The 14,407-nt window shown below is 39.3% G+C and overlaps 1 protein-coding gene across 8 annotated transcripts in view; it reads right to left on the bottom strand.

The window, feature by feature from the left end:
• Window positions 1-14,407, bottom strand: part of ST3GAL3 (ST3 beta-galactoside alpha-2,3-sialyltransferase 3) — a 171,260-nt gene that overhangs the window by 90,174 nt on the left and 66,679 nt on the right. The gene's annotated exons all lie outside the window — the stretch shown is intronic.

Genomic DNA, 14,407 nt, shown 5'->3' with positions numbered 1-14,407 from the left:
CTATTGTGCTGTGCAGCATAAAACCATGGACCAGCCCATGCAAAAACATCTGTCATTCATTTGGACAGATAAGGCAAAGGCAACACAAATCTCACAGAGAAAGGGAACTGCACAATGGTAGCAGTTATTTTAGCTGCATAGTTGAGAAACAGGTTTAGGTCAGAATGAAAAGGCACAGTGTGAAGAAACTAAGGCAATACCACAAGGATAATTTTAATGAAATGCTGTAATTGAAGAAAACCTGGAAAGTTCTAAGGCAGTTGTAGGAAATAAAGCCAGGAAGGCCTTAGAATACAGATGTAAATGAGTCATTTGGCAAATTTAAGGAAATTCAGACTGAAAAGCTGAAAAGAATTCTACAATCCAACAACCTTCAGGGTTTGTTTGAATTTCTAGTATCTATTTAGCTGTTGCAGTTCTTTAAACTCTCCAAAACCCAAGGTGACCTTTAGAAAAAAAAAACAAAAAAACAAACCAGCACAAGCCAAAAAATTTGCCAGCACATACAAACATATTCTAAAACATGTTGTCCAGAACAAAGAGTCTTCAGAACAGGGCACCAAACAGTCTCTATAATAAGCCATGAGCAATTAGTCTGCTGGGAAACAAATCAGCTCACTGCATTTCAGCAGAGTGAAGGTGGCTGTCATGCTCCATGGGTGATGCTAACTGTAAGCTCTTTTCCTGAGCAATGCTTACTGGAAACCCACCTAAACCTGCTATAGGAACTGAGAGAATCTCCAAGGTTTACAAGGCAAAGCTTTGCAGTGGCTCACTACAAACCACCAAAGTACTGCTTGTGCTCCCTTGAAATGCCCAGAGAGCCTGAACCCTGTCCACAAGCACATGCTCTCTTACTCTTGTCTGCTGACTCTGAGTCCTCCCATTCCATCCAAAACTCCCCAAGAGAAGAGAAATCTGTCTCAGGTTCTCATCTATACCATTCCTGTGCTTTGGGAAGCCTACAGACAGCTAAGCTCAGCTGGGAAGCTGAGACTGGGACTTATGCACACGGGACATGGCTTCCTGACACACAATTTACAAACTGCTGTGGGAGATTTAAAACCATTGTGAACAAAAAGGTTACCATCTTATTTCAACAAAAAAGTAAAGAGAGATGTAGCCCAAGAGAGATGAAGGAGGGACACAATCTGTGTGACACAATCTCCATCCACACAGAAAGGCAGATGGAGCCCAAAAAAGAGCTCTGAGGACAGAAATGAAAGAAGGAGGGAAGTGATTGCCTTGCATGTGAGAGAAAACAGCCCAGGACTAACTATGGCATGGAACAAACTCTGGGAGATGAGACAGAGAACAAGCATCTTCTTCCCTAGCACTGCTGTGAAATGCAGCATTATGAAGTCAGAGTATTGAAGAGTTGATACTTGGCTTCCCCAGTCAAGACAAGTCTCCAAAATCTTCTAGCAGCAGATGAAATGAAGAGATTGATGCCAGGTATATTCAGAATTTTGCATTTGGTTAATTTTATGCTTTGTTTTGTAGCTATTTTCAAGCTACTGATCAAGAATTTCAATTGTGATTTGCTGGAGAAATCAGGCTGTTTTTAAAAAAAATTTGTTTAATGGTCTGACATGAAGAGGATGAACTGCAATCCACAAAAAAAAACCCAAACCAAATCCAAAATAAAATGTAGCAGACAAACCCTGTCAACACTTGCAAACTGGAACAAGCTTGGAATCCTCCCCTTCTGTGTGTCTTATTCTCTAGATGACATGCCAGGTCTTGGGTATTAAAAGAAACACCTCAGTAGCAGCTGAAAGTCAGTGCTATGCTAAAAAATAACTTCTAGCAGTGAGAGATTCCCACAACTTTAGAAAAGCCTCAAGTGTTTAACACTGTTCTTCCACTTAACTTTTTACTTCTCAGCTGCAGTGCCCACTGTGAACAAGCTGTTGGGGGCTCCTCCTCAGCCAGATGTCTGGGATACCACGGGCTCCTCTCCCCACCAAGGAAGAGGGGCTTGTCATTGATGGCTGCTCCAAGTTCTCCAGATACAGACAACTCAAATTATTATTCAGTTTACCAACTGCAGACAACATTGCCTGCACACTTCTAAACAGGCCAGGCAACTTGTTAAATACTGTTAGATCTGTCTGTAGGAACCTTTTCCTCTTCCCTCAGGCACCTCTCCTCTGACTCTGATTGGGATTCCTGCATCTTCATGGAGCATAATTTCTTTAGAGTAGCTAAAGACAGGATTATCTCAGAATAAACTGCCCTCCTGGTATTGCTTTATCTGAATTACTGGATTTTCTGTTTAACATAAGACAATATCCAAGTATTTTGAGATCTTAACTGAATAAAGATAGTTCTGTCAGTGAAAATATTTACAGTAACCTCACTAATTGAGACTGATTCCAGCTTCCTGAATCTCATTATGGTAAACTGGGCACTGCTGTGAAAGGGAAACAAAGAAGAGATGAATTAAAACAAACATGCAGAAACCCAAATAACTGCTTCCAGTGATGTTAATAATTACAAAAAAGCCTGTCAAAAACATTCCTCTGACTGGCATCTGTCAAAACATCTCAGCAGTTCATCATCACACAGCCACTGTTTAGAGAGAGAGTGCATGCATCAATCAGCACTGCAGATCTCAAACAGCTCTGAATTTCTACATGAGTTATTCTGTATCTTAGAACACTCCAGACATGGCTTGTTTCACAGGATTTCTCTCCTCTTTCTCCTGGATGGCCTGGAAACATCATTGTTCCCATAACCTCAGAGAGGGTGTAGTGTCTGACAGCTAATTAAACAGAATGAAGTGCTGTTTCCCCTCTGTGTTTTGTGTCCAACAACACACAAGAGATTAATTTCCCACTGGAAATTAAGGTCTGTTAATATAAAGAGAAAAAACCCACCCAAAATATTAGCCCTGTTTTCTTCCATTTCCTGTCTGGACATGGTTTAGGAGTCCTCCAGCTATTGCAAATCCTGGTAATGCAGTACTGAAGAATGAAGAATCTTCTTCCCAGAGAAAAGACAGAGGAGATCAGCATTTCAAACCCACACCCTCCATTAGCAGCAGGTGCCAGAACTGGAAGAATGAAGCAGAACAGCTTCTTTCCTTTTAGAAAATACATCACAACTCCTTCCCTGCTAAAATATCTTCCTTACTGAGCACAGGTGGAACTTTTGGCTGAGCAGGACAGATCTTCCACCAGGTTACTGTGGCAGAGCAAGACCAACTACATCTTTACAGATGTGTCCACTCAAACAAGTTTCTTCACCCTTGACAGATGAGAAAACTCCTATGTGAAATGAGCAGCCACAGACCAGAAGTAAACAAGCCTAGTGTTTATAAACTGTTTGGTATCCTGTCGTTCCATAAATAGTTATTATTACCCAGGATATCAGATCTATCTTAAGGAGAAGAAATGCCTGGTACATGTACTGACAAAAATTCCCAACAAGGGGGAAAAAACAGAGAAGTTTGTGTTTCCTTATTTTAGTTTTCTTTCTTTAAACCAGAACCTGTAAGCATTATTTTGCCTCCTTCAGATTCTGGACATCCTTTCTCAGATGTTCCAAGAACAGCAGGAGTAAGTCAGGAAGAGCAGACTGAGAGCTGGCCTGTTTAATCACACCCTTGGGACCAGCATCTTCCTCTGCAGATGCCTAAACTCCACAGACACTGTTTAAGAAACAAATCAAAGGCAAAAAGAATTGGCCACCACTGGCTCTAAGCAGTTGCTTGTTTTGCCACAGGTTACACTAGGACTGTCTGCAGCTGTATACTGTATCCAACCATGAGGTTACACATTTACAAACAAATTCTTAAAACCTAAACAAAACTCCCAGGACAGATATACCCTGTGCTACTCATCCCTAAGTCACTGCCTGGTGAAGCAGCTGGTGTGGCTTTGAACATCTCTGAGGCCGTTCCAAAGCTGGTGCTTTCTTTCCAAACTGCAGGCAAGACTCCCACCACAACAGCTGCCATCCTATGGACTTACTCATGCTGCAGGCCAGCCCAGGATAGCACATCATGGAGCCCAGGGATTGCTTCAGGGACAGGGAAACTCATTGTGTCACAAACAGCTTTCCCATGCTTTTCATTTTTAGGTGACTTAAAACTATTCCACTTTTCCTAAAGCATTCAAGGGAACTTGTTTGTATTTAGAACAGTTCAACCATGGGCCAGTTTTCACTCTCAGTGTAGAGTGTCTGTAGGAAAAAAAGAAAAAAAAATATCCATGCCCCGAAACAAACACTTCTGGTGGCTAACAGAGCATCACCTTACATTAAAGGCAGCAGAGACTGACTCTTGCTAACAGAGGCAAGTCCAAAGTAAATCAGATCAAAGTAAATCAGTAAATCTCCTTTTCATCTAGGAGCAAAATAATTGTGGTTTTGTGCACTGGCATAGTTACATATTCTTCTGGTTTCAGGTGTTCCAAGATCCCACAGAATGTCACACATATTTTGACCTGTTTCATTGCAAGATATATTAACTAACTTCTCAGCAATCTCTTTATAAGACTGATATCACCAGTGTAAACATGAAGCTAGGCTGGCACAGCTGATAAACAGATAAGAAACATGCTAGTATTGGTGTGGCACAATTATCAGTTTAGAAAGGGGAAACCATATAAACCTCAAATATTCTTTTCTCTTTTCCAAGAACTGTACAAGGCGTGTTACTTGAGACTTACATAATCCTGAATCTTACATCAGTTATTTAAGCTTGAAAGAAGAGCAAGTTAGCATGGCAGATGCAATGATTTTCAGAAGAATCACAATTAAACAGTTCTCAAGAAAGTGGGACACAGTTTTTCTGCTTTTCAAGCTGGACACTGGATTAAGCTACAGCCCTGACTTGCACATGGGGAGCTCCTGTGCAAATAAATCAAAGTGCTTCAGGAGAAAAAAGGACATGATCATTCTTAAAGGCATGGCAGATTACACAAAAAGGAAACAGCTTTTACTGAATGCATAAATCTCCAGAATTTAGCAAGACAGAAGCAGAATGAAAGCCCACAGTGAGTAATACAAGTGAAATCTGCTATCCCATTGCACTGTGGTGTGTGGCAATGCCCCTGCCCTGGTTCCCAGCATTATGTGTGTTTTGGGTTGGGTAAACTTGGGAAACTACAGGAACTTCACCAAGCTACTGTGATCCCTGGCACTACTGCAACAGTTACAGCATTGCTTTAATAGTATTTAGCAATTCATTTATGGATTTTATTTTGCTGCATACTTAGCTCAGAACTGTAGTAAAGGCACAAAGAAAATAGTTGCCAAGTGAGCTTTAGCTGTTCTCTCTGTGGTGGGATCAGAGTTTCTACATTATCTGAACAATATTCTCAAACGACTTTTCAAATTGCTACAAAAAGAATTTATAATCTTTCCAGTTTTATCTTCATTTGCCTAATGCAGAGGAGGAGGGTTCCCCAGACTGTTTCTAATTTAGTCTAATAATCTTGCATAAATTATCACGCTGCCTTTTCATCCATATTCTTAGCCAATGTACACTGGCTTGGTGACAGCATTTGCATGCACTGACACCCCTGAAATGTTTCAATAATAGAACAAAGTGAGCAGTAATAGAGGAGAGGGACAGAAAGAAAAGGAAAATAATTTGACTTTAAATCTACCCAAAGATAGGAAATGTGATGAAAGCCATCAGCAGGGAGTTCAGAAGGAACAATTATCCACTCTTGAACACAATTCAGAAAACCTGGAGGGAAGCTGCACACTTTTCTACAGCAAGAGGAAATCACTGGTGACATACAGAGTCTCAAAGATACCAAGGAACTTGTACCGAGGGGCTCTGGGGAGATGGTGGTCTGAACCAGTAAATATGAACCTTCAGAAAGTCAAAGTCAGAGTTTTAATCAAAAGAGATAAAACATTTTCTTATGGAAATGTGAGGAAAAGAAAAGAAGGTAAGACTTGTATATCAAAATCACAGTGATATCACAGCTTAACCTTCAAGCTCACTATTTTTCATTTCTTGCACTCCATGCTCACTAATATTTTCCTTCATTCAAATGAATTTAGATCCTCAAGCAATGTTTCCTGAAAGATTTTCCTGGAAGTTAAACATTCTTACTGGTTTAAGAGCAGATGGGCCACAGCAACAGAGCCCAAACACACATGCACAATAAAATATGCTCATTTGGTGGCACAGATTAAGTTTATTGCTTCTATTACAATCTTACATGCTCACACAAACATGGTTATTTATTTGTACCTTTGCAAATATGTCCTTCCTTGGTTTTTTTTTTTTTGGTTAACAGTCCACAATTTAGAAATAACTTTAGTATTTTGAAAAAAACAACAAGCAAAAAAAACCCACCCTCAAAACGACCAAACCTGTCCTGTTCCCACTCTAACATATGATGCAATGTACTCATATTAAAGCAAGAACACATATGCTCTGCATCTTTTTTGAAGCCAAAAAGGCACATATTCAATAAAGTCCCTGTGTCCATGTTCCAGCTTTCATTTTATAGTTTCACTTAGTTCTTAAGTCATGAAAAAGACTCTGAAGACATACTTTTTGGTCACAAAGAGTCACATACTTCAATTTAAATTCTTGAAAGAGGTCAAACATGAAAGATTTTAGCAGCAAAAATGGCTCTGATACAGAATCTACTGTCATGATCAGCACATGGGAATTGCATGTATTACTCTACACATTTTTTTAAAGGTTAAAAAGTCAACATGGGATAGAAAGAACAACCTATATGAACTGAAGATGAAACCATACTTCTGCCTCCTGAGCATCAGCTGCCCACATCCCTGTCCTGGTGCCCAGACCAGCTGACTGAGTTTTTGCAGTGCCATCACTTTAGCTCTTCAACTCTCAAGCTGCACCCCTGGCAGGGTTTGTATACTGACATGGTAATTTCATAAACTGAATCACTGAATGGGTCTGGATTAAAAATAATCTTGCACAAAATGAGTAGATGGCTGGGGAGGGAAAAGTCATGTTCAGCTATAAGGATTATTTTACTTACCCAGTTCAATGCACTGTTTGCAGGCAGCTCTGCTCACTCAGGTAATGGAGAAGCACAAAATCCTTATGCAAGCAGTGGGGATGCAGACACAGAAACAGAGCCTGTTCTTTTTCTTTTTTTACATCTACTCTTAGATTATGCCATATCTACTTCAACCTGACTGCAGCAGCATGCACACCACCAGAAGTGATGCAATGAGCTGCTGCCATTGAATTTTGTTTTGAAGTACAAGCTCCAGCTGCTCAATCAGTGCATGAATTTCAGAGCTAGCAGTGAAGTTATGTGTCAAGTTTCATCTGCTCCTCTCTGGAATTAAGTTCCCAAGCATTGTTCTCCACAATAAAAAAATGAATGAAGTCATGAATCTGCCACAGAGAAAGTAAGTTATGTGACCACACTTTAAACAAAGCTTTGGTTACCACCACTTCAGTACCAGAGGTCTGCAACACTCTGGACATGACTTAACAAATGCTGCTTCTTAACCCCAGCTTCCTCCTATGGACAAGGAAGGTGAAAGGGACTGAAGCTGTCAGGGTGTTGTGAAGGGCAATCCAATTGGCCTAGTTATAAATAGCAAGAACAGCTCAGACAACAATCCTAGTTTGAACATTAAAAGCAAGTATCTCCTAACAGACTGTGCTGTATACTCACTAGAGCCAGCCACAGTGAAAATATTTTGTGAGATAACATATATGTCACCTTTAGGCTGAAGCATGAGAAATTTAAATCTCTCAAATGAGCCCATGACAATAAAACAAATACAGGAATTATACCTGTTGTATACTCTGACTCAATTCTGTCACTTAAATCTACACTAACACATATTTTTAAAGTCATCCTCTTACTAACTGCCTTCAAATTATATATAATACCTAATACACCAACTGTAGAGGAGAGAAAGCTGAGAATGTTTTTCCAGAACCAACATATAAAGGAGAAAAAAGGCACCACCTCATAAAATTCATAAGGAAAGAAAGGTGGAGAAGAGCAAAATATTCCCCTTGCCAGCAGTGACAGTGGAACAGCAGCTGACTGCATGGGGAGATGTGTTACTGGAAAAGCCAGAGAGCTCTGTGTGGGGAGGTGCTAGCCAGACACCAGGAGTGATTTGAGAGTGTGTGTGTTTTGGCTTCCACGTTTGTTTAGCCTGGGATTTGCAAAACAGAGAATAAGGAAGGTGACAGGAGGTAAGGGTGAGCAGCAGCAGGCTTCAATCCCCTGGCACTGCACGGACCAGGCATTTAACAGCCTTGAGCTTGGAGAAATGGAAAACCCTGACAGCTTGACTGACCAGGGCACCAAAAACTTCTCTTTTATCCTTCCTTTTGCCTCCTGCGAGTCTTGAACTCTTTTAGCCACAGTTAACCAAGAAAATGAAAGAAATCAATGATGTTCAGTAGCACCTAGAAGAAAATACACCTCCATCAACTTGTCCCTTCAAATTCAAACCTCAATAATGTAACAATTATTTTTTCTTAGTCTTTGATGTGGGGACAGGTGGGAGGTGTCATGAAGATTCCAGGTCAGCAGTTCAGCTTCCCCAAACATCCTTTTGGCACTGGCACCTATGAAGTTCCTCCAAGAGCTGAGATTACAGCAGTTACTGGGACTCCAAATGTAACTGTGAGCTCTGAAACAATCTCTGTCATCATCACATACTATTTCTGAATGAATGCACAGGCACAGGACAAGAGATTTAGAAAGGGACAAGGATTTGAGTACTCCCCATTCCCATAATAGCAGCAATCTTGTTTTGAAGGAAAGCAGAAAGACTTTCTCACAGCAGTGTCTGGCACACAGAGACCCTGACTTCAGTGGAAGTCTTGAGATGTGTCCTCTTCACTGAACACAAGCTGCTTTCACAGCTCACATTAACAAAATGAACCACCTCAGTGTGTCTCAAAATGAGATGTAGGTTATACTTATATTTAGAAGACAAAAAACCCCATCTATCAATAACTACAATAACTAATTCAGCATATATATATATATATATATATATAAAAATACAATGTTATATATCCTAAAAAAATAAGAGATACTTTCCACTGCACCTGAAAAGACTCCAAACTATGCAGCAGATGCACCACACTACAGTCAGGCAACAGTTCTGAATCCCTGTAGCAATCCTCAGTGGCATACTAATTATCCAGCCTATTTCTTCAGAAGCTCTCAGGAACCACATGAAGCTGCTGTCTTTCGCCTTCCTCTGGTGTCTTTAAATAGTTAATCACAGAGGAAGCAGCCATCACCTGCACTGACAGCCACTAAGCACTGAGCTCATGTCCTGTCACTTCAGTACAAGCCCATGCTGGGCACGGCAGTAATTCATGAGGCATGGAGACAGTCAGACATGCATAAAGTCAGTTCCAAGCAGAGGGTTAAAAAAATTCTCTTTCTAGAATATTTTTTTTTCTGAATATCTAAACAACGAAGCAAAAATGTGTGGGATGGATAGATGCTATTTTGTGCTTGTTATAAGAAGCACAGCTTCCTGAAAGGAGATATGAAAATGAATGTGGAAATATTTAGGATCAGGGGACCACATTTTTAAATTATCCTGAACTCCTACTAAAGCCCTTGCGGAAGCTCCAGTTCCACCCAAAGTCCCTATCCCATATTTGCATATAAGTATGCATTTTTTTCCCCTAAAGCTTAAAAACTGCAAAACCCTATCTGTAAGACACCAATGGCAGAGAAATTTTTACCAAGCTCTGATGTGAAGGAGACAGGAGACTACACTCTAAAGAAAGGCTTTCTGGTGCTGCCCCAGCTAAACTACCCCAACCTGTGGAAGTGGAGAAAGGCACAGAAGTTTGTGACCTATAAAATCAAGGGGGAACTAAACATGAGGGAAAAAAAGCCACAGAAGAATGACTTCAGAGAAAGCCACTGAAATTTCTGTTGCTGGTATAAATCCGTGTCATGCACTCTCTGCTGATATGAAAGCTTTAAAAATCTTGAACTTTATGTACAAAGAAGCAATTCAGCACGAAAATATAAACCCAAAAGACTTTACATGAGAGCTGTTTATCATCTGAGTGAAGAGCAGACTACAGTATTGAAAAATAAGAGGGGGAAAAATATGACTGTAAAGAAAATACCAATTGTTAATCAATAGAAAGTTCACACCAGAATAATCAAACAAACCAAACTGATTTTATTTCTGAACTGACTTTAAAAGGTTTGTGATTCATATAAGGCTATTTCTCAGCAACGACTGACTAGAAAAGGCTTGGTGCAAAAATAGTCTTATGCATCTGAATCGCAAATGATAAATTCACTCTTTTGGCCACAACACCAACAGATTTGTTGTATATTGAACTTCCCCTTTCTTCCTTGTTCTGAAATACTGCCAGATACTCTTTAAATAATTCTTTGCAATGTTCCCCTACCAAACACAGATACACAAGTCTACAGGCTGCAGACATTCCCTCTCTATTTACCGCCTCCTCTCATTTTTAGTACTAGCTGCCAAATTATAAGAGCTTGTGGTTGGAAAATTGCAGCTGAGTATTGAGTAGCTGAACTGTCCCAGGCTAGCATGCCAGCCACAAACTGTGGGCAGAGGTCTCTTTTCTCATTTGATAAAGAATAGGGCATAGAAAGAGCTGTACACAGGCAGCATCGTTTCCTCAGCAAGGCCAGACACGCAGGAGACTGCAGTGTTACCACTGCAAATACAAGTTAGTGCCTTCTACAGAAAGGGCAAAGCATTAACTCCAGACTTGTAGGTGACCTCAGACCAACTAAAATAGTGTAATTCACTGAACATAGTAGTCTAATTCACCGACCTACTGATGCCATTTTAGCAAACACATTTGCCATTTTCTTTGTATCATTCTGAATTCAGTAACCTCACTTCAGGCATTTTGAGTCATTATCTGCTATTGGAAGATTTGCAAGAGGCAGAATCTTATTGTCCTGGAAAGTGAAAGATTAGATAACTCCTTCATTTACAGCAAGCAGTAGCCCAGCTGGCCAGACCTTACACTGAGTTGCAGTACTGAGATTGTGCACCCATTTCTCTTGGTGGGGAGCCACTGTCATGACTCAGATTACAGCATGTTTTTCTGAAGCTATGTTGCTCTGCCTTTAAGGTACAATCATTAAAAAAACCTAGAAAATAAAAGCATGGGTGCAAGGGAATAGACCAGACATCCATTTCCCCCAATACCTGATGTGTGTGTTCCTGGGACCCTTTTTACTCCAGTAAAAAGCCTAAGAAAGAGGGACTACATCAAGCTACATGCTGCCCTCAACATCTACTTAGGATGTAATTTGGAGAGTTCCACACCTGAATACTTAAGAGTATATTTTATTTTTTTAATCTTTTGCCCACTATGGAGCCCATTCTCAGAAAAATGTAATTCAAAATAGCATGAAATAGAACTTACCTTTATTTATTTTAAACCTGGAGCACAATATTTGTGTTTAGTATCTCCAAATCTTGTCAAACCATGCCATTCACTATGTTATACAGGCTCGTGAACACCCTCTGCTTGCTCTACTTCACAGACAATAATGAAGGCATAACTGAGTCCATCACACACCACAAAACCATCAGATCAGTCTTCTCCACAAACACTATCTTATATCTATCAGAACTGAATTTGGCCTGCCATTTTCTAGCCCCACCACTTACTGCTGTGATCCCTCTGACATTCCTCACAGTCAATTTTTGGTCTTACCACTTGGAAAAATGTGTTAGTGCTTTGTTACTCATCCTCCATTCCAGGTAGTTTATGAGCACTTGGAACAACAGCAATCCCACATTTTCTTCACACTTTCTCGCACACTGTCTTCAGAAGACTCCAGGAGTAACATCCCTGTACTATCTAATCATCTTATTTTTTTTCATACACCTTCCACTGTTTACCTAGGCACTATCAAATCACTACAGGATTACACCAGTTTAATTTTCCAAAAATCTTTGAAAAGGCAAATGTTTGGTTGTTTTTGTTTTTTTGACCAGGGGTTTGTTTGCTTGGGTTTTTTTTGCATCCGTGTATTATGGTTTTTTTTAAGAAATCCAGATAAATTGTATTGTTAAATCACCTTTATCAAATGCTGATCCAGCCATTGAAACAACACAAGCAGATTTACAGGGCAGAAGTTCCTGCTGCAGAAGACAACTTGTCTCTGCTCTATCTGTGAATAAACACTAATTCTATTCCTTATTTTTAGGTTCTAAGAGAAGCCTGATACAGAAACCAGGCTTACTCTTAGCTTCCACTTTCCCAAGCAACCCCCCAGACCCTTCTTGAAAAGCCCAGCACGTTTACTGCTTTTCATTCTTCCATTCTAAGGCCAATTTAAGCAATGATTATACACAACCGTGTGTAACTCGGCAACTTCAACACCGAGTTCCTCACAAAGTGAGAACTTTTCCTAGCAATTCTTTGTGCTAGGAATTCACTCCAAAATGTCAAGCTTCTGTCACTTTCCACCAGCCTGTCCCCTGGAAATGAAGGGTCCACATGGGAACTGTTCTGCAGTGAATAGCAATGCAAATAACTTCTCTGCTACAGCTTTACCTTTCCTTAGCTCACATGTAATATTATGAACCTCTATCAGCTCGTCGGGATCTCTGACAGCTTTTCTGCCTTCGACAGTTAGACAAAAAGCTTCATTATTTTTTTAATGTCTTTACAAAATTGTTCCTCAACATTTTTTTTGCTCTACCTCATTATGGTTTATATTTAACTTGCCAAAGTTAATGCTCTTTCCTATTCTCCTCATTTGGATACAACTGCAGCTTCAGAAAGATGACTTATATCTCGGAGTCTTGTTTACTTTACTGTTTAAACAAGTTGTTGTTCATTTTTGTGGCTTTTCTTCCATCTCTTACTTCCCGTCCCTTCTCACACTTTACCACTGAAACTGGACACAGTAGTCTAGAAATCTTGGATTGTGAGGTTTTGTATTTTAATTTTAGAACAGTGTTTCACACAAAATTCTGAACTTTTTTGTGCATATGAAATAGCACTTAAGAAATGGTATTTGTTAAGATTACATGAAGATTTCTCTGTCTGTTTCCAAGACAGAGTTTCTTCTCTATCTTGAAGGTAAAATCTGCATTTGTTCCTCCCAGATGTTTCATTTCATGTTGGATATATTAACATATATTTGTTGGACTGTGGCCATTTAAATCAGGCAATTCAGATTGTTCACTAAAAATAACTGACCCTTTATTTAGTACTCTATAACCTAGGATTTTTTCCAGATAGGATTATTGATGAAGGGATCAAGTATTGCTAGAATGAGAACTGATCAAACAAACAAACAAATGTACATTTAGGCTTTCCTTACCATCAACCACATTTTGGCATTTCACAGACCATTGCTCTTTAATCCATCCAGCACTTGCTCAGGCTTGGTAAAGTCTGAATTCTCATGTTTACCAGTAAAAAAGCACTTACCAAGCAGAGCTACATCCTCTGAGAAATATTTCTTCTATTTCAACTATTTCCACCATATTTTGCCTATTTACATTTAGAATTGCACTAAAAAGTCAGAAACCTTAAAAAAGAAAAACATTTATTCATTTTATTCATGCTTGAAAACAGCCAAACCAACTTTATCCAAATATTAAAAACACCCAACAAAAACACACATTTTACAGCAAAGACCAAGCCTAAAAAATGTCAGTTTCGGAGATGATGGTATTCTAATGACACAATCAACTGAAAACAAAAGCTAGAATAAAACAAACCATGCAGCTCAAATCTTTAAATTAACAAGCATGATAATTTGGCTTTAAGAGTTCTAAATATATTGAATATATACCTGGCTTAGCAATGTTAACTTTGCATAATTCTCCAAGTAGAAGGAAAGTCACAGAAGAGAAGGAATTTTAAGTGCAGCATGATTTTTTTTTTTTTCAGAGCTACTGGTCAGCCATCCTTACAGCAACACTCAGTAGAATAAGGAAATATCCACCACTAAATCCAATTGGTAAAGAAAACAAAGACATCACAGGAAAAAATGTTAACATTAGTTAACTTTTAGGGTCCATGTTAGATGAGCACCTGAACATACATATCTGATGAGATGATGTCTTTAAAACTGTGAATATGATTTTTCAATATATGAATAAGACAACAACCACTTGTTTCAACTAAAAACACCCTTGTATCTCTTTGCATGGAATTAGTTCAATGCAGTCAACTACTGGGAGAAGGTGACTGAACAGAGATCTGTAAGCAGCTGCTGAGGGAGAGAATAAATATCACTTCAGATTCTAGGCTCCTTCTCAAAGCCAAAGTCTTTTAAAAATTAAAATGAGGTTAATAGTTTTGTAATAATGAGTTCATCCTACTCACTACTATTTACATTTAATATGTACATAAACACAGATTTAAAAGCACTCACTTTCAGTTCTAGTATTTATATTCTAACCAGAGTTCCAAAATTCTCAC

The sequence above is a fragment of the Cinclus cinclus genome, chromosome 8 (assembly GCF_963662255.1).
Source record: "Cinclus cinclus chromosome 8, bCinCin1.1, whole genome shotgun sequence".
Classification (NCBI taxonomy): Eukaryota; Metazoa; Chordata; class Aves; order Passeriformes; family Cinclidae; genus Cinclus; species Cinclus cinclus.
This window is presented reverse-complemented; position numbering and strand designations above follow the sequence as displayed.